The 20800-nt window shown below is 51.4% G+C and overlaps 1 long non-coding RNA gene across 2 annotated transcripts; it reads left to right on the top strand.

Moving 5' to 3' along the window:
* The first annotated feature begins 12181 nt into the window (after positions 1-12181).
* On the top strand, positions 12182-14192 carry LOC108539370 (uncharacterized). 2 transcript variants are annotated; one of them, XR_001888338.1, is made up of 3 exons: positions 12182-12375; positions 13712-13783; positions 14105-14192. It is a non-coding gene; the product is annotated as an uncharacterized LOC108539370 (long non-coding RNA). The 2 variants fall into 2 exon arrangements; XR_001888337.1 differs by lacking the exon at positions 12182-12375 and adding an exon at positions 12998-13310.
* The last annotated feature ends 6608 nt before the right edge of the window (positions 14193-20800 follow it).

Below are 20800 nucleotides of genomic sequence, written 5' to 3'. Positions count from 1 at the left end.
TCCTTTTTTGCACTGGAGTCTCCCAGGCTTATACCTGTTGTAGAATTTATTTAGGTTTTTTGTTTTGTTTGTTTGTTGTTTTTGAGACAGGGTCTCACTCTGTCACCCAGGCTGTAGTATAGTGACGTGATCATGGCTCACTGCAACCTTGAACTCCTGGGCTCAAGGGATCCTCCTGTTCTTCCCTTCTCACATTACAGGTGGAGGAACTGAGGCCAAGCAAGATGCAACAAGACTCAGTCACAGACATCTAATGGCAAGGCGGGGGCTGTGGTTCCTAGGGTAGCATTCAGGTTCTCTAACTCGCTTCCCTTCTGAGGTGTGTTTTGATTTTCAGTGTGACTGCAATCCCTCTCTCTGCATTGTCCTTGTCCTGTCCTAATTGGGCTGAAGGACTGGCAGGTGACATCTCTTACCCCCGCAGGGAGAGTAAGTGAAGACACAGCCTACCCCACCCAACCGTGTCCCGACTCAGCCCTGGCCATGCCAGGCACGGGTGAGAGAAGGGCTCCCGTGGGCTTCCTGCCAGCTGGCTGCCTACTGGGGCAAGCGTGGCAATGAGTGAGCAAGCAAAACAAACCCCCCCCCCCCCCAGGCAATGAGGCAGACCCAGCACCAGGAGGGACCAGAGGGCCTGGCAGGTGGAACAAAGTTCTTAGATTGCCCCTGAGAAGAGGCCCCTCTCCCTCAGGCCCCCCACCCAACTCCACTGATGGAGAGCAGAGCGGGTCCAAAGGGGGAGTCAGGTTGGACATCAGGAGAAGACTGCCAGGCATGAGGAAGTTCTGCCTTCCCTGGGGGCACCAGGAAATGACAGCAGTCAAAGAAAGTTCGTTCAAGTTGGAAGTTGAAGCCATCCGCTAGAAGTCAAGACCCGGCTCCTCTGACCGCTGGGGCAGGAGCGTGCTGGTCTTGGCAGGGCATGGTGGTTCACACCTGTTCCAGCACTTTGGGAGGCCAAGGCAGGCAGATTACCTGAGGTCAGGAGTTTGAGATCAGCCTGGCCAATGTGGCCAAATCCTATCTCTACTAAAAATACAAAAATTAGCCGGGCGTGGTGGCACTCACCTGTAGTCCCAGCTATTCGGGAGGCTGAGATGGGAGAATTGCTTGAACCTGGGAGGCAGAGGTTGCAGTGAGCCGAGATGGCACCACTGTGATCCAGCCCGGGCGAGAGAGTGAGACTCCATCTCACACACACAGAAGTGTACTGGTCTTGATAGCACTGCTCCAGCTAACATAGCAATGGATTCAGATAATCGGGCTTCAACTCTGTGCAGTGTGGTCTTAACATTTCTCTGGTTGTAGGATGAAGACACTGGGCCACCTGTCCCTTATAGACATTACCTGGAAGGGGAGCTGGCAAGGGAGACACATGAGATTTGGAGGAGAAAAGCACCAGATCCAAACTCATCCTGTTATTAAGGGTGGAGGCACACAGAGTGGGGGATTTGACTCTTTCATTCATTCTTCCATTCAACAAACAGAGCACCTGAAAAGGTCCCTGTCCCACTCCAGAGCCGGAAGGTGGCCATAAAACAGGAAGTCACATCAAATGACTTCAGCTAGAGGTGAGTGCCACATGGGACGAAGTGGGGGTCGGGGGAGGGATGAAGGGAGCTAGAGATCAAGGGCTCTCTCTGCTCCTTGCAAAGGTGACTTGGAGGATGAGAAGGCCCACTTTCCCTGACCACTGCGGCCACACAGCACTCTAGCAGTGGGATGGATAAGAGAGCTCCTTCTTGCACCACCGGGACAGAGACAGTAGGCAGGCACCAGACAGGCATGGGAATGGGAGGGCCAGGTGACTGGACTCAAGGGAGGCTGGGCCACCGTAGGGAGCCTGCAGGAGCTTGGGGGACACCTGTGCGGGGAAAGGGGAGGGAGCAGACTCTTGAGCTCGCCTGTGACAACAGAGTGATGACACATTACTGTTTCTAAGTAAATTAAACACATTAATCACTGTAATTAGCAGAGCTGCCCAGCAGGCCTCGGCCTGGCTATTAAAACATTGGCACTGGCTCCTGCCATGGCCTGGGTGATCTCCCTACAGCTGGCTGGTGCAGGAGGGCTTGGGGCTAGCTGCCAGGCTCAGCAGAAGGATAGAGGATGGGGCCCGGGTGCTCTGGGCAGGGCAGGGGCCACGGTCCCTTTCACATGTCTACCTCCAGCCACAAGACGTCTTTGGGTCACCTGAATGGCCACATTCCCTAGCATGTGAGCACCACAAAGCAGGGAGCTTGCTTGCCTTATTTGGTGACACAGCCAGTCCAGCATCCAGAAGAGTGCGCAGTCACAAGAGTGCTGGAAAAGTGAAGAGAGAGAGAGAGAGAGAGAGAGAGACTAATGCTCTCTCACCTCCAGGCATTTATACAAACTCATAACTCTATCTGGAATGCTTCATGTTGCTTGGCTAACTCCTCAGGGCTCAGGTTAGATGCCATCCCCCAGAAAGTCTTCCAGTCCCCCCAGGTAGAGGTTAAGTACACCCTCTTTTGCACCTGGAGTCTCCCAGACTTATACTTGTTGTAGAATTTACTGAGGTGTGTGTTTTGTTTGGTGTTTTGGTTTTGGGATTTTTTTTTTTTGAGACGGAGTCTCACTCCATCACCCAGGCTGGAGTGCAGTGGTGTGGTCTCAGCTCACTGCAACCTCTGCCTCCCAGGTTCAAGGGATTCTCCTGTAGGCAGGTTCTCACTTTGTCACCCAGGCTGGAGTGCAGTGGCACCATCAGGGCTCACTGCAAACTTAAACTCCTGGGCTCAAGTGATCCTCCTGCCTCAGCCTCCTGACTAAGCAGGACTACAGATGTCCACCACCATGCCTGGTTAATTTTTTAATTTTTGTAGGCATGGTGGTCTTGCTATGTTGCTCAGGTTGGTCTTGAACTCCTGGCCTCAAGTAATCCTCCCACCTTGGCCTCCCAAAGTGCTGGGGTTATAGACGTGTACCACCACACTTGGCCATGTAGAATTTAGTACACAATATTACAGCTGGTTTATGCATCTCTACCTCCACAAGACTGAACGCTACATGAGGACAGGGGCTATGGCCTCACCATGGTATTCCCAAGCTAACTGGGGACCACCCGGTGCAGTGGCTCACACCTGTAGTTCCAGCACTTTGGGAATCCAAGACAGGAGGATCACTTGAGGCCAGGAGTTTGAGACTTGTCTTGGGCAGCATAGTGAGACCCCATCTCTACAAAAAGCTTGAAAATTAGCCAGGCATGGGGGCTTGTGCCTGTAGTCCCAGCTACTCAGGAGGGAGGCTGAGGTGGGAGGATTGTTTGAGTCCAGGAGTTTGAAGCTGCAGTGATCATGCCACTGCACTCCAGGCTGGATGACACAGGGAGGCCCGGCACCAAAAAAAAAAAAAGTAAAAGAAGTTAAATGGGATGAGTGGGCAGAGCTATTGGCATGGAGCCTCCCACACGGAACGTGCTCAGTGTTCGTTGAATCAGAATCTTCGTCTGCTTCGTTGAAACCTTTGAGCTGAGTTCCCCTGCCGGAGCCAAGCAGAGACGTGCCTGTACTTCTGCTGGAAGCCCAGCAATGAGGAAATAAATCCTCATGCATATTATTCCTGAGTAAAAGTTCTCCTGGGACATGGCTTGCTCAGAGCCTTCTCATTCCACAGCCAGCATGCCACACAGACTTCAGCAGCTCACCTCTGGCTCACTGGCTCACTGGCTCACTCGCTGGCAGGCTGGCTCCTCCTCCAGGGGCAAGAGAAGGAGAGAGGAAAGGAAATGGAAAAGTCTTTGATTTGTCAGGAAGCCTGCCGGCGCTGGTGAGCATCACTGAGTCCTAAAGCCCCACGTGCCAAATCAGCAGCCTGGTTCTGTGCCAGCGCTTGTAATTAGTCTGTCTGAGCATTTAGGGCAACCCTGGGGGACAGAAAGGGTGGGCAGGAGAAGCTGGCATAGGAGCACCTGAGGCTGGGGCTGCAGAGCAAAGCAGAGGGGAGCCACCTGAGAGGACCCCTGCCCAGGGGGAAGGGAGCAGCAGGGACCCATGCCCTGACATCCTGTCTGGAGACATGGCCTTCCAGGAAGCCTGGTGGCACTAGCTGAGCTGCCCACTGACCTCTGACACCACAGCACTAGTCAGGACCTGGTTCCAGCCAGCCTGGACCATTTACTAGCTGTGGGGCTGAAACTCGGGGAGGCGGGGGCAAGGGATGAATTTCCTCATTTGTAAAATGGGAATAAGCAACATCTGCCAAGGCCATCAATATGGAAGTCGTCCTGAAATGGACAGCCTTCTCTGCCTTTGAGATGGTGCCATGAAATAGAAGATGTGGACATCGTCCCAAAATGGACGGCTTTCCCTGCCCTTTGAGCAGGCACATTGTCTTCCCTAGGAGCTCTAGGCTTTGTGTTTCCCGTCTGACTCCTCTCCAGCTTCATTTCTGGGGAATGGGGAGCACTGAAGTTGATTCTCTATTTCAGAGATGGGAAGAAACTGAGACTCAGAGGGGAAGGCAGGGTAGGAAGGTCAAGTCAATAAGAGGCTGCTCCTGGGCTGATCTTAGAGGCACATCACTTAACCTCTCAGACTTCAGCTTTCTTATCTGTAAAATGAGAGGGTGATGATAATAATAATGTAAAGATAAATCCTTAATAACATCTGATCCGTACTGACAATGGGCTATGTGGCAGGCACCAAGAATGCTGTTATTATTATTATTGTTGTTGTTCTCATTAGCAAGCAGAAGCTCCCCTCTTGTTTTTTCTTATGTCTGCTGAGGTATCTTTTTTTATTTTTTTTGAGACAGAGTCTCGCTCTGTCGCCCAGGCTGGAGTGCAGTGGTGCGATCTCCACTCACTGCAACTTCCACCTCCCGGGTTCAAGTGATTCTCCTGCCTCAGCCTCCCAAGTAGCTGGCATTACAGGCACACATCACCACACCTGGCTAATATTTGTATTGTGAGTAGAGACGGGGTTTCACCATGTTGGCCAGGCTGGTCTCAAACTCCTGACCTCAGGTGATTCCCACCTCAGCCTCCCAAAGTGCTGGGATTACAGGCATGAGCCACCATGCCTGGCCGGGTGAGAGATCTTAAAACTGTTCCGCCTATGCTGCTGCTGCTGCTACTGTCTCCATTTCTTTCTCTCAAAGAAATGCCTTCCAGAAAGTTGCTCCCTCTGTAGATAACAAGATGGGCAGATAAGGCCATAAAAGAAGCAGCCAGGCCTGGAGGAACCCAAGGACAGGGAGAGCAGTGTGGTGCTCTCTTCCTCCTAGTCCTGGGCAGGCCCTTCTCTGAGCCTCTGACTGCATTTTCCATCCAAGCATATGAGGCTCAGAATCTGGCATCAGCTCAGGACGGGAGCAAAGAAGCAGAGCTTCCTAAGTGAGCTGCTGGGAAATCCTATAAAAAGGCTGCCTCCAACTCCCTAATTTGCCGAGATGATGATTTATGGAGACATCCATCTTCCAGCCTAAACCTACTTCCTAGGACTTGGGCCATCATCGATGTAAAACTAATGAAAGGTTTATGAGTTACTCTGCTCCAGGTACTATTGATAAACCCGCTCACACCGTTGCTACGGCTCATCCTCCACAGAGCTGCCGTGGGTCTTTGAAGCCAAGATCGAGCCTCAAAGGGGGATCATTTTAATACCTCCCTTCTGAAGAGGAAAGTCTGTGTTGTGCCTTCTTCCTCCCTCCGTGTGCTCATCCTGCCTCTGCCAGCAGCCCCATCCACGTCAGGGAGGCAGGGAGGAAGGGAGTCCAGGCTGGCCAAAGGCCTTGGGGCCAGCAGAAAAAACCATATGAAAAGATCATATGAAGCAGTTGTGAAGATGGGCGGTGGAGACAGCTACACAACAATGTGAAGGTACTTAATGCCACTGCATGGTACACTGAAACATGGTTACACTGGGCCGGGCGCGGTGCCTCATGCCTGTAATCCCAGCACTTCGGGAGGCCGAGGCAGGCGGATCACTTGAGGTCAAGAGTTCGAGACCAGCCTGGCCAACATGGTGAAATCCCATCTGTGCTAAAACACAAAAATTAGCTGGGCATGGTGGTACACACCTGTAATCCCAGCTACTCGGGAGGCTGAGGCAGGAGAATCGCTTGAACCTGGGAGACGGAGGTGGCAGCGAGCCAAGATCGAGCCACTGCACTCCAGCCTGGGTGACAGAGCAAGACCCTATCTCAAAAAAAGAAAAAAGAAAAACGTTAAAATGGAACATTTTGTGTTATGTATAAATTATCACAATTTTTAATTTAAAAACAATGACCATAGCCCTTTAGCCTTTGGCTGTGCTCAACACAGCCTGGGAAGACCTCACTTTCTGAACATCCTCAGGGGACAAAGTTGCACTGAAGCCTCACTACCTGTGGCCTGGAAAGCCCTCCAGGTGCCTAACCTCTGTGTTTCTTGCTGTACCCTGAACTCCAATCCCTGTCTGATGAATGTGGCTTTCTTGTGGAAAGGAAATGTTCCCTCACGTCACAAATGCTATAACTATAAGGTTAACAGCGTGGGCTCTGGAGGCAGAGTACTGGGGTTCAATTCCTAGTTCTGCCACTTGAGAGCTGTGTGGCTTCAGCAAGCTGCTTACCTTCCCTATGTCTCAGTTTCCCCATCTGTATAATGGGAGGCACCTACCCTGCAGAGAGGCTGTAAGGAGTTAGAACTTTTACCGTGCTCAGTACCAACTTCACATATAGCAAGCACTCCATAAAAGTGGGCTCCTACTGTTTCCAGCCTCCCCATGCTCCAGTCACTGCTGAGAGCATCTTCTTTGGAGATGGAAGATGTGGCTATAAGCGGGGCAACAAGGAGAGGAGGGTGGAGGTGAGTGAAGGGTGTGGGATGGCCTTCACTTGGAAGGTCTACCTTCCCTAGACTGAAGTTAACCGCATCATGATATCTGAAAAGAGGTCCTGGGGACACAGATATCACAACCTGTAGGGGCTGGCCATGTTGGCATCAGACACAGCCGCTGCAGGAAGCCCTGGAAGCCTGGCTGTCAGCAGTGATTGTCTGGAGTGCAGGGGAAGCTGTGAACAATAACGGGTGACCCTAAGGATGGCATGAGACTTCTGAGACCAGTTCATAAAAATACCATGGTAGGGGGCCAGGCACAGTGGCCTCATGCCTATAATCCCAGCACTTTGGCAGGTTGAGGTAGGAGGATCACCTGAGGCCAGTTCGAGACCAGCCTGGGTAACATAGTGAGACCCCCATCTCTACCAAAGAAAAAACTAAAAATTAGCCAGGTGTGGTGGCGCCCGCCTAAAGTCTCAGCTACTTGGGAGGCTGAGGTGGGAGGATTGCTTGAGCCCAGGAGTTAGAGGCTGCAGTGGGCTCGAACTCCCACCACTGCACTCCAGCCTGGGTGACAGAGTGAGACCCTATCTCAAAACAAACAAACAAACAAACAAAAACCAACCATGGCGGCTTTGGCCTGGTTCTTTCTCTCCTGTATCATCCACTCTGGGGAGTACCACCACGTGGGGAGGCCTATGCAGGAGGACCCCAGCACCATGTGAGTTCTATCTTGGAGGCGAGTCCTCCAGCCCCAGCAAGACCCCTGACGATGGCGACCTCAGGAGAGACCCTGAACTCAGCTGCCCACAGGTTCCTGACCCACAGAAACTGGAATATAGAGATGTTTATTGTTGTCTTAAGCTGCTAAGTTTGGGGGTAGCTTACTAATCCAGGTGGGAAAGGAGATGGGTGGGAGGGCCAGGGTCCCTTCACCCTGCAGCATGGCACTCATGGAACACATCCATGGCTCTGCCCTCCCCGTCTGCCCTTTTACTCCAGTGAAATCCACTTCTGTGTTCTGCCACCTCCCAACCCCACAGCCCCCCACCCCCACCCTTCCTGTCTTTTCATCCTGACTATGCTGCTTTCTCAGTGGTTCTAGGCTGGGGTGAGGGGCTCAGCCCTTCTCAACCTCCAGAGCTGGCAGCTGTCGGGTCGTCTAATAGAGAGATCGCAGAGCAGCTTCTGAGCAGCTCTGCAGAGCATGGGAAACCCTGTAGATCTTAATCCTTTCCCTCTTTAATCTTCCTTCGTCGTTCTTCGGTTCACAGGTTTTTCACACGCACTGCAGAGTTTCCAGAGATAAAGCCCCACAACCAGAGATGGCAAAGCACCTCCTTCCTCTGCCTCCAGGGAGGAGAATTCAGCAGGAAACCACGGAGTCTCTGATTGGCTTCCGAGAGCTGGAGCAGTCTGTGAGTGTCAGGGACCCAGGAACCTCAGCCCCAGTCTGTCATTCCCTTCGGCTTCTGGCTCAGTCCTACTGCATCTTACAAGGCCCCTGGGTGAACTAGGGGCTGGGAGGGGGTGCGGTACCCCTGAAGCAGCTGGGCCCACAGACTCACCAGGCTGAGAGAGTGTGGCCTCAGGATCAAGAGCAGGGGCTTTTGAGGTCAGACAGGACTGGGAGCAACTCTCAGCCCTGCAGCTTCCTGCTGTGGGACTGCAGATAAATGGGTTTCTCTGGGCCTGTAAAGCTCTCAATAAACAGGAGCAGCCAGCAGCAGGACTGGAGTCCACAGGGGATCTGTCCCTGATCTCAGGTGTCCATAACCATCCTCTCAGAAGCCAGGCAAGCCAGGCAGCGCTCCTGCCCCTCAGCACTGGCCAGGCTAGGACACAGTGGAACATCAGGACTTTAAGTCATCCTTTAGGCCAAAGAATCCCCACATAACAAATTCATTGTGTGCAATAAAGAACTTGACTGCACCCCTATCGGGGCATTTGAGATCCAAATTGCTGCCTTGGCACTTTGGAGACACAGAAAGGAGAAATGAGCTCAGGGTCTCTGGGAAAAGCCCTTTAAACCTGCTTGAGAAATCAGATGTCTGGCTGCGGCTCATCTGCCCTCCAGGTCTGGAATAAGGGGAAGGGACTCTGGAGGGCTGTCTGACAGGCATGGAAAGCAGTGGGCAAGGGAGGGCAAGGTTAAGGGAAAGAGGGTGGCAGGATGGTTCATGCCTATAATCCAAGAACTTAGGGAGGCTGAGATGGGAGGATCACTTGAGGCCAAGAGTTCAAGACCAGCCTGGGCAACATAACAAGACCCTGTCTCTACTAAATACGTTAAAAATTAGCAGCGTGTGGTGGCACGTGCCTGTGGTCCCAGCTACTTGGGAGGCTAAGGTGGGAGGATTGCTTGTGCCCAGGAGGTCAAAGCTGCAGTGAGCTGTGACTGAGCCACTGCACTCCAGCCTGGACAACAGAGCAAGACTCTGTCTCAAAACAAGACAAAATAAAAAAACAGAGAATGACAGGGACACAGCGACACAAAGGGCTTCCCAGGTATGCCTGGCCCCTGAGCCAGGGAAGCTCTGGGGCATTTGGAGAGAAGAGCGCCCTTGATGGTGTTAGAATGAGCAGCCCTGGAACTCACGGACACAGGCCAAGAAGCAGCCTGGCCCTCACTCAGGCCAAGCTCTGCCCTCCTCCCGCCATGCAGGCTTCACAAGTTTCCTCCCTTTCTCCCCAAGGCAGCCATTCTGCTTGCACACTCATTCATTCATTCATTCAACACCCTTACCTGGAGCCTCCTCTGGGTGCCAATGAAAAGAGAAGGGCAGAGTTGATTAATGAAATTCAATTTCTAAATGCCAGAGCTCAGAGGACCAATCATGATTGCTCACCCTTCTCAGCTATCCGTTGAGGAATAGAGTATCACGGGGGTGCCAAAGAAGGTGACAAAAACTGCCCAAGAGAGACTGGAAAAGCCTTCACAGATGAGGGCACATTTGAGCTGGTTCTTGAAGGCTGAGTAGGAGTTCATCTTAAGAATAAAGAAGAGAAGGAGGAGGAGCAGAAAAGGCATTCCTGGCAAAGAGAGCAGCAAAGGGCAGGGAGGTAGGAAGGGCAGGGTGGGTTTGGGAGGTGGCAAAACGCAGAAGTGGATTTCACTGGAATAAAAATCAGAATGGATGTGGAGGGCAGAGCAACACAGGTGTTCCATGAATGCCACACTGCAAGGTGAACAGACCCTGGGCCTGCCCACCCATCTCCCTCCCCACCTGGATTAGTGAGCTACCCCCAAACTTAGCAGCTTAAGACAACAATAAACATCTCCATCCCTATTCCAGTTTCTGTGGGTCAGGAGTCCAGGAGCAGCTGAGCTCAGGGTCTCTCCTGAGGTCGCCGTCCTCAGGGGTCTTGCTAGGGCTGGAGGACCCGCCTCCAAGATGGCACTCACATGGTGCTGGCTGTTGGCAGGAGGCCTGGGGTCCTCCCTACATGGGCGTGCCCACATGGTGGCACTCCCCAGAGTGGGTGATCCAAGAGAGAACCAGGCCAAAGCGATAGCTTACTGAATATTCAGACCAGCCCTATTCAGTACGAGAGAAGACCATGAAGGATGTATCAGGAGCTGGGGATTAATAGTAGTAGTAGTATTGTCAGGACCATCTTGGAGGCTGGCTGCCATGCCACCTCCCGTGGGCAGCCCTAGGCAGGTGCATTAGTCCCTTCTCATGCTGCTATGAAGAAATACCCAAGACTGAGTGAATTATAAAGGAAAGGGGTTTAATTGACTCAGAGTTCAGCAGGGCTGGGGAGGCCTTAGAAAACTTACAATCAGGCCGGGCACGGTGGCTCAAGCCTGTAATCCCAGCACTTTGGGAGGCCGAGACGGGCGGATCACGAGGTCAGGAGATGGAGACCATCCTGGCTAACACGGTGAAACCCCGTCTCTACTAAAAAAAAATATTAAAAAAAACTAGCCGGGTGAGGTGGCGGGCGCCTGTAGTCCCAGCTACTCGGGAGGCTGAGGCAGGAGAATGGCGTAAACCCAGGAGGCAGAGCTTGCAGTGAGCTAAGATCCGGCCACTGCACTCCAGCCCGGGTGACAGAGTGAGACTCCGTCTCAATAAAAAAAAAAAAAGAAAACTTACAATCATGGCAGAAGGAGAAGCAAACACATCTTTCTTCACACAGTGGCAAGAAGGAGAAGAATGGGAGCCGAGCAAAGGGGGAAGCCCTTTATAAAACTATCAGATCTCGTGAGAACTTACTTACAAGCATGGGGGAAACTGCCCCCATGATTCAATTACCTCCCACCAGGTCCCTCCCGTGAGGCTGATGGGAACTACGAGTCAAGATGAGATTTGGGTGGGGACCCAGCCAAACCATACCAGCAGGAGGAGCCCTGGCCTACAGAGTTCCAGGGAAGCACACGCTCAGCCCCTGAAGCAGGCTCTTTCATCAGTTTCCACCACACTTCTCAAGGCAGCCTTCCAATTGGTGGGTGTGACATGGGGCAGGGCTGGTGCTGACCATCTCTTGGGGAAGGGGTTGGGGGTCAAGAGGACTATCTGTGTCTCAAGCCATGGGCTCTGCCAACACATAAGATCAAGCCCTTCCTGGCTTGATCTTGTGTTCAACTGCCCACATGGCTTCTGGAGTGGTTATCCTCAGAGCAGGCCCAAAATGTGCCCTCTAGCAAAACCCTGGGATGCTGCCAGTTGGATGATCCACACTCAGCAAGGACCAGCCATGCCAACAGGGTCCATGCAAGGGCCTGGGACCTGCGAATCACGACCTGCTCAGAAGTTGGTGTGGTCTTTGGGGGGCTCCAGCGAGTCTGTATATGTCCAGCCCAGGTCCTGGACAGCTGAGACCTGCCTGCCCCTTGGGTAGCACAGGCCTCATATAATTGAAATGCCAGGCAGCACCTGCAGACAATTTTATCACACTCTGTATAATGTGTAAATACCATTAAGTTAGACAGATTTTCTCATTAATTCTTGGTCCCAGTGACAGACCAGGAATTAACACAATTGATTTTCCAGTCCCTACTCATTATCAATCATCTCCCAGAACTTAGTCACATTTCATCTGTTCCACCTGGGCCCCAGCATCTATTTGGAGGTTTCAATATATATTAAACTAATAAAGAGCAATGGGCACTGGCGTGTCAGCCCTGGAAACAGGTGGGGATGAGTGAAGAAACCAATCCTGGGAAGAAAGTTGCTTCCCAGATTGAAGGCTTAGTCCTGCCCCTAGGATGCTGGCACTGGCCAGCAGGGGCTCAGCAAAGGGTGTGGGTAACTGTATCAGTTATGTATTGCTGTGTGACTAACCACCCCAAGACTTAGTGACCTAGAACAATAGTGTCTATTTGCTCACAGTCCTCTAGGTGGCCAATTTGAGCTGGGATCCTGGGCTCACTTGGGTGGCTGCAGTTGGCTGGTGACTGGGATAGCTGGAGAGTCTAAAGCCAGCTTCACACACACATCTGGTGGTTGGTGCTGGTTATCGGCCGGATGGTCTAGGGATGTCAGCTGGGATGGCTCTTCTCTGCTTCGAGTAGCGTCTCATCCTTCAGGAAGCGGGACCAGACTCCTGGCATCACTTTTCACCAGATCCTTTTGGTCAAAGTAAGCCAAAAGACCGATCCAGATTCAAAGGGTGGAGAACAAGACTCCACCTTCTGATGAGAAGAATGAGCCAAAGGCACATGACAGAGGGGTGTGCCACAGGGATGGGGGGCTCATTGCAAACAGGACACGACAGTGACCAATCTGGGATCTGGTTCTGGGGCCCTCCTCCAATGGACAGTTTATTTTCAACCCTTCACACCAAGAGATGATGGCTCTTATTCTTCAAGACCTCAGGACCCATCCAAGCAGGAGAGAAATGTGCATTCCTGAAACCCGAACAACAACCACATCCAATGCTGAGCTAAGGGACAGGAGGCAGAGGGAAGAGGGAATCTGTGCCAAAATCTTTTTTTTTTTTTTTTTTTTGAGACAGAGCCTTGCTCTGTCACCCAGCCCAGGCTGGAGTGCAGTGGCTCAATCTTGGCTCACTGCAACCTCCACTTCCCATGTTCAAGCGATTCTCCTGCCTCAGCCTCTTGAGTAGCTGGGATTACAGGCACGGGCCACCACGCTCAGCTAACTTTTTGTATTTCTAGTAGAGGTGGGGTTTCACCATGTGGGCCAGGCTGGTCTTGAACTCCTGACCTCAAGTGATTCACCCACCTTGGCCTCCCAAAGTGCTGGGATTACAGGTGTGAGTCTCCCCATCTGGCCGGCAATCTGTGCCAAATTCTTAATCCTGTCTCAATGTGACCTCCTGCCACCTGAATGCTTCTGGACCATCTCACCTAGAAGTTGAGTACTACTGTTTAGAAATTAGCAAGTGCATGCTCTTGTGTGCTCTTGCCAATGTTAAAATTAGCAAGAACATGCACAATTACAAAAGCGAATCTTTCACAAATGTGCATATTATGCGGAATGTTCTAATTCCAAGTAGGAAACAACTGTGGATTATCTGCTGCTTCCTACTGCGTCATCCCATCCTATCAGAGGTAATTTAATTTCAACATTATGGAAGTCACAACTCTACCTCACAAAGGGCTTTGGTGGTAAACTTTTCCTTGAGGTGTAACATACATTCAGAAGGGTGCACAGTTAAGTGTGCAATTCAATGAACCTTCACAAAGTGAATACATCTGTTTAAACAGACCCTTACCCCCCACCCCAACAAGAAAAACTTCTATCCTGCCTTCTGACACCATAGATTAGTTCTGCAGAATTGTATATGCATAGGGAACAGGCTTTTAAAAGCCCGTGGCCCAGGTCCCAGAGGTAGGCAGTTACCGCCTTCCGAGCTATTATTGAATCAGGAGTCCCTGCTTGGAGGCAAGGATATGGCCTTCCAACTTCTCATGGCTCCTCCCCATCCTAAGTCCTTGTGTTTCGTCCTCAGGGCAAAGGTCTTTGGGCCAGAGCACGCCTCTATTGCCATACCAGATCCGAGCATGGGAGCAGGAGTGGGCAGGTGGGTAGAAGAGTTGGGGGAGCGGAAAAGGGCCAGCAGAGGGAAGCAAGACTTTGTGATGCGAACGCAGAAGAGCTGGGATGCAGTGAGGACGGGGTAGGGGTGGAGCTTTTGGGGACACTCTTGGAGCAGGAAAATGTGTGCGGCCCACAGAGGCTGGGGGCATTGGTTGGAGGGGCGACCTCTCCCTCACTCCTCTGTGCCAGCATTCAGTAAGCCTGTGCACCCACCTGGAATTATCCCTAGATAATAATCATCATCATCTTTATGGAAACCTTTTTAAGATTAATTCTAATGTGCTTTATTATGTGACTTTTTCAGAAGTTCTGCAACAGGAAGGTGAAACAGGTTCTGAATGTTAAGCAGTAAGAGGTTATGAAGGGCATCTCTGCCTGGTAGCACCTCCCAGGTAATTAACTCCCTAATACTCATCAGGTGAGGGGGATGGCAGGCGAGGGTCCTTCCCACACCCTCTCAATGCCGTTCTCTTCTTTCATCAAAATTGTCCAGGTGGACCAGGGCACTCTGCTTTTGAAAAGCCCCTAGCGCCAGGCATGTGGCTCACCCCTGTTAATCCCAGCACTTTGGGAGCCGAGGCGGGCGGATCACGTGGTCAGGAGATTGAGACCATCCTGGCTAGCATGGTGAAACCCCATCTCTACCAAAAATACAAAAAAATTAGCCAGGCCTGGTGGTGGGCGCCTGTAGTCCCAGCTATTCGGGAGGCTGAGGCAGGAGAATGGCATGAACCTGGGAGGCGGAGCTTGCAGTGAGCTGAGATTGTGCCACTGCACTCCAGCCTGGGCCACAGAGTGAGACTCCATCTCAAAAAAAAAAAAAAGAAAAGCTCCTGATTAGGGGCCTGAGCTCACCTGCAATTAGCCCCCAAGTTCCAGCTGTGGGAGGAGACAGGCACAGAGACACATATGTGCCATCCCAGGCACCAGCCAACTGCAGCCACACGAATAAGCCCAGGAGAGCCCAGCCCAAATTGGCCACCCACAGGACCATAAGCAAATAGACACTTGTTCTAAGCCACTACGTCTTGCAGTGCTTTGCCGTACAGCAATTTATAACTAATACGGTTACCAATGCCCTTTGCTGAGTCCCCACTAGCCAATGCCAGCATCCTTGGTGGCAGGACTGAGCCCTCAAAAGCTCTGTCCACTTTTACCATCTAGAAGCCCCAGAGCAGAGTGCAGGGCATGGTAAGGCAGCAGGAGCAAGGGAGATAGATGGGGTGCGAGGGCCTCCGCCTCCACCCCATTTCTGTCCCTCATATCCCAGTGAAATGTTGAGGGAGGTACCTATGGGGACAGAGGTGACCCAATTTCCGAGCTTTCCCATTTTGAGGGTCAATAGAACATAAAAATGCATCCCACCTGGACAAAGTGGCTCATGCCCGTAATTTCAGCATTTTGGGAGGCCAAGGCAGGAGGATCGCTTAAGCCCAGGAGTTTGAGATCAGTCTGGGCAACATAACAAAACCCCCATCTCTACAAAACATTTTTTAAAACTTAGGCAAGGCAGTGTACACCTTTAGTCCCAGTTACAGAGGAGACTGGGGCAGGAGGATCCATTGAGCCCAAGAATTCGAGACTGCAGTGAGCTATGATTATACCACCATGGCACTCCAGCCTGGGCAACAGTGCAAGACCCTGTCTCAAAAAACAAAACGAACAAACAAACAAACAAAAAACCATATCTGACTCCAGCGAGGACCAGGAAGGTTGAGATAGTTCTTTAGGAGTCTGTACTTACACAGCCAGTCTCAAAGCACAATGGGGCAACCAATGATGCATGCAGCCAGGTCCCTCTCAGAACTGTTCCCCCTAGACCGGGTGCGATGGCTCGTACCTGTAATCCCAGCACTTTAGGAGGCCAAGACAGGTGGATCACTTGAGGTCAGGAGTTGGAGACCAGCCTGGCCAACATAGCAAAACCCTGTCTCTACTAAAAATACAAAAATTAGTCGTGCGTGGTGGTGGGCGCCTATAATCCCAGCTACTTAGGAGGCTGACACAAGAGAATTGCTTGAACCCAGGAGGCAGAGGTTGCAGTGAGCTGAGATCGCACCACTGCACTCCAGCCTGGGCGACAGAGCAAGACTCTATCTCAAAAAAAAAAAAAAAACTGCTTTCCCTGAATTCCTAATTCTCTCATACAGCCCCTCAGGTTCTCCCTCCCAGGACAGCAGCCCACAGAATGGACATCCCTCTTCTCATCTTTCCCCGATCAAAATGTCCCTATCTTGTGTAGCACTCATTTTAGGCCCTGATCCTCTGTTCTCCATGGTGACAAGCAGATTTTTTTTCCTTGATGAGAATCTCCTCAGTTATGTGCTCGTACTTTAGCAAGGACCTTTGGGAAATAGAAGGCCTTCATTCAGAGGACTGACTAATGGTGGAATCTGAGGCACAGAGGCAGGTTGATGCAGAGCTATTTAGGTGCAGGAGAGCCTCAGAGCTCCCATTAAGTCATAGACATGGCTGACCTGATGGAAGAGAATGTATTGTCCTTTCCATGAAAAGTTTTCACCCACAAACCAGTATGCTGCTGTCAGGGGTAGGGTTAAGCCCTTAGGGATGTGCTTAAGGCTAGGCAATATAGTGAGACCCCATCCCTACAAAAAATCGAAAAATTAGCTAGGCATGGTGGCACGCACCTGTGGTCCCAGCTACTTGACAGGTTGAGGCATGAGAATTGTTTGAGCCCTGGAGGCTGCAGTGAGCTGTGACTATGCCACTGCCACCCCTGTCTGGGAGCAAGACCTTGTCTCAAAAAAAAAAAAAAAAAGAATATGCTTAGCAAATCTTTGGATGGATGGATGGATGGATGGATGGATGGATGGATGGACGGACGGACGGACAGATGGATGAAGCCCAAACAAGAATGGAACAAAAGACCTTTATCTCATCAGCCCTTGATCTCATCCAATCTTCCAAACTCTGGGAGTCCAGGTGGAAGACCAGAGGTCCCCAGCATTCCTTCTTTGAAATGTCAGCTTATGGCCCACTCCAGGTGCAGATCTAAGAGAGAGGGAAGGTGTCTCCTCCAAGAACTAGTCCTCAGCACCCACTGCCTTGGACCAATAGGGTAGCTTCTCCCCAGGGCTGTCCCAAAAACACTGGGGCAGGGGGTGCTTCCCTGCACCATTTCTATCCCAGAGACCCCAAGTCCCACAGAAGTGCATGCTTCCGGAAAGAGCCTGAAATAGTTACACAATTCTGTCTCCATTTCTTGTTCCCCCTCCTGCGCTTAAGTGCCTATTAGGGACAAAGGGACAGGAACAGAGGACAATAACGTCTGTTTTTCCAACAAGCTGGTGACAATGTGGATCTGGAGGTGGAGCGTGCGTCAGCACTGGGGCCCAGATGCAGCCCTGCAGCTGCAGAAGCAACTGGCACTCCATCATTTATCAAGGAGATAATCCCCTAGTCAGTGGCTCCTCACTCGCTGGCATGTATCCTCACCCGGGGTGCCATCGCTGCTCTTGCTAGATCAGGCTAACCTCTCACTTTTTTTTTTTTTTAAATCTCTAGGGCTTTCAGGAGGAACTTGGAAGCCACAAGTCCTCCAACCTTAGTCCTGCCTTCTCAAGGTTAGGACTAAGGATGGGACACAGAGCATGGTAGGAAAAGCACTGGGTTAGAAGTCAAAGGGCTTGGTTTCTCATCCCAGCACTGCCATCAGCTCCGAGACCTTGGGGTGTGGGGTGCTGTGTCTGTTTGGGGACAGAGAGCCAGGTATTTAACTTGCTGAAGGAGCCTCGGTTTCCTCATCTATAAAATGGAAGTTGTCATACCTCAGTCATGGAATTGCTAAGAGTCTCAAGTGTGAGAACACACATATGTGATCCTAAGTTGGCTCAGACACAGAGTGACTGGGAGCAAGGGGGTGAGCCATGGCAGCGTGTGTTTCTGCAGGTGACCTGGAGGCCACTTGTGCCTAAACCTGACTCCAATGCCCAGACATGGCTGAGATGATTTCCATCAGTCAGACCGCACAAAGCAAATAGAATCAACCATCCATTCACTGGGTGTGGTGGCTCATGTCTGTAATCCCAGCACTTTGGGAAGCCAAGGCAGCTGGATCACTTGAGGTCAGGAGTTCGAGACCAGCCTGGTCAACATGGTAAAAACCCATATCTACTAAAACACAAAAATTAGCTGGGTGTGGTGGTGCGTGCCTATAGTACCAGCTACTTGGGAGGCTGAGGTGTGAGGATCGCCTGAGCCTGGGCGGTCGAGGCCTCAGTGAGCGGTGATCTTGCCACTGCACTCCAGCCTGGGCCACAGAGTGAGACCCTGTCTCAAAAAAAAAAAAAAAGAGAGAGAGAAATTTTGAATAAACAAAATATTTTTTTGGCTTGCCATGGTGGCTCATGCCTGTAATCCCAGCACTTTGAGAGGCCGAGGCTGGTGGATCACCTGAGGTCAGGAGTTTGAGACCAGCCCGGCCAACATGGTGAAACCCTGTCTTACTAAAAATACAAAAATTAGCCAGGCATGGTGGTAGGGGCCTGTAATCCCAGCTACTCAGGAGGCTGAGGCACAGGAATCGCTTGAACCCAGGAGGCAGAGGTTGCAGTGAGCCAAGATCACACCACTGCACTCCAGCCTGGGTGATAGAGGGAGACTCTGTCTAAAAAAAAAAAAAATGTGTAAAGTTATTAGATGTCTTCAATGGAAAACCAAGCATTGTTTGGAGCAGAGCCTTCTTGCTATTTGACTCCAGCCTGGGCAGCATGGCAAGACTCTGCCTCTACAAAAATTAGGCTGGGCGCGGTGGCTCACGCCTGTAATCCCAGTACTTTGGGAGGCCAAGACGGGNAAAAAAAAAAAAAAAGAGAGAGAGAAATTTTGAATAAACAAAAATATTTTTTTGGCTTGCCATGGTGGCTCATGCCTGTAATCCCAGCACTTTGAGAGGCCGAGGCAGGTGGATCACCTGAGGTCAGGAGTTTGAGACCAGCCTGGCCAACATGGTGAAACCCTGTCTCTACTAAAAATACAAAAATTAGCTGGGCATGGTGGCAGGCGCCTGTAGTCCCAGCTACTCAGGAGGCTGAGGCAGGAGAATGGCGTGAACCTGCGGGGTGGAGCTTGTAGTGAGCCAAGATCACACCACTGCACTCCAGCCTGGGCGATAGAGGGAGACTCTGTCTAAAAAAAAAAAAAAAATGTGTAAAGTTATTAGATGTCTTCAATGGAAAACCAAGCATTGTTTGGAGCAGAGCCTTCTTGCTATTTGACTCCAGCCTGGGCAGCATGGCAAGACTCTGCCTCTACAAAAATTAGGCTGGGCGCGGTGGCTCACGCCTGTAATCCCAGTACTTTGGGAGGCCAAGACGGGTGGATCACCTGAGGTCAGGAGTTCGAGACCAGTCTGGCCAACATGGTGAGACCCTGTCTCTACTAAAAATATAAAAATTAGCTGGGCATGGTGGCATGCACCTATAGTCCCAGCTACTTGGGAGGCTGAGGCAGGAGAATCACTTGAACCTGGGAGGCGCAGGTTGCAGTGAACCGAGATCGTGTCACTGCACTCCAGCCTGGGCAACAGAGACTGTCTCAAAAAAAAAAAAAAAAAAAAAAAATCCATCAAACTGTGAAGACCCCTGAGACCCTGTCTCTGCTGGAGCCCCTCAATCCTACCTCTTCTCCCTCTTCTCCCACACCCAAGGCCACCAGCATGACAAGCCGGCCCCATGCCTGGGCGGCTCAGAGGAGCCATGGAAAGGGTTAGGGAGGGAAAGGCGAGGAGGAGAGGCGGGAAAGAGGGTGGGAGATGAAGGCAATAACAAAAGAGGCAGCTGTGACTCTTTCTCTTGGACTCGGGAAGGGGAACATCACACACTGGGGCCTATCATGGGGAGGGGGGAGGGGGGACGGATTGCACTGGGGAGTTATACATGATATAAATGATGAATTGATGGGTGCTGACGAGTTGATGGGTGCAGCACACCAACATGGCACAAATATACATATGTAACAAACCTGCACGTTATGCACATGTACCCTAGAACTTAAAGTATAATAAAAAAAAAAAAGAGAGATTGAAATTGAAAACGAGATTTATAAAAGGCAACCGATCATGCTTTGCTCCCCCCTTCAAAAGAAAGAAGTGTTGAAAATGAAAAAGACTTTTAACCAAATGAGTGCTGTGTATTTAGTGACCCCGAGCAAGTCACTGAACCACTCAGCCCATGAAACAAGCCGAGCATGCACCTCTCAGGGCCATGGGGAGGCCAGCGTGAGACACGCACAGAGAAGGCTTCGGTGAACCCCAAGTTGCTGCCCAGATCCAGCGTCTGGTGGCTCTGTCTGCAACTGTGGTTAGGCGGCCTTGACATGCCGCTGTTACTCCCACCACTGAGACAGACAAGGGAATGAGTATCATGGATGACCCAGGGCAAGCAGTGGGGTTTCCAGGGCAGGGCCTCTCCTGGGGAAGCCCATCTTCTCCCACCTCTCATGCCGTGAGATTGGCTGCAGCCACTGTGATGGCCTGGGGCACGGATTACACCGTGCTTTGCCTTGCTTGACTGACTTGGTTATCTTTGCTCCTCACGATCCCCTCCCTGTTCCTTCTTGGAAATGGAATGGCTCTTCTCAGCAGAGCCACCCAACCCCTGCACCCAGCCTCTGTGCCAAGCTGGCAGGATAACGAATGGCTCCACCTCCTCCTCACCTCCGTGCGGAGGGGCTCTGAGCAACCCTTTGCTCACAGCCTCTGTGGTTCCCGTTATCCTCCTTGGAGCTGCACGGAGACTGGTTGTCCAGACATTGAGATGGCTTTACCAGGTGACGCTCATTGCACTGGGTTCCCTTCATGTTCGGCGCCTACTTAATACCCAAAATAATAACTGCACCACTATGGAGTACAGGAGGGGGCCCCACATGTCCACAAGTGCACACACATATGTGCACACATGCACATGGGAAACACACATTTATTTATTTGTTTAGTTAGTTAGTTAGTTAGTTAGTTTTGGAGACAGGGTCTCACTCTGTT

The sequence above is a fragment of the Rhinopithecus bieti genome, unplaced genomic scaffold (genome assembly GCF_001698545.2).
Source record: "Rhinopithecus bieti isolate Rb0 unplaced genomic scaffold, ASM169854v2 scaffold_16234, whole genome shotgun sequence".
Classification (NCBI taxonomy): Eukaryota; Metazoa; Chordata; class Mammalia; order Primates; family Cercopithecidae; genus Rhinopithecus; species Rhinopithecus bieti.
Note: the sequence above shows the minus strand (reverse complement) of the source record. Positions and strands in the feature narration are given on the sequence as shown.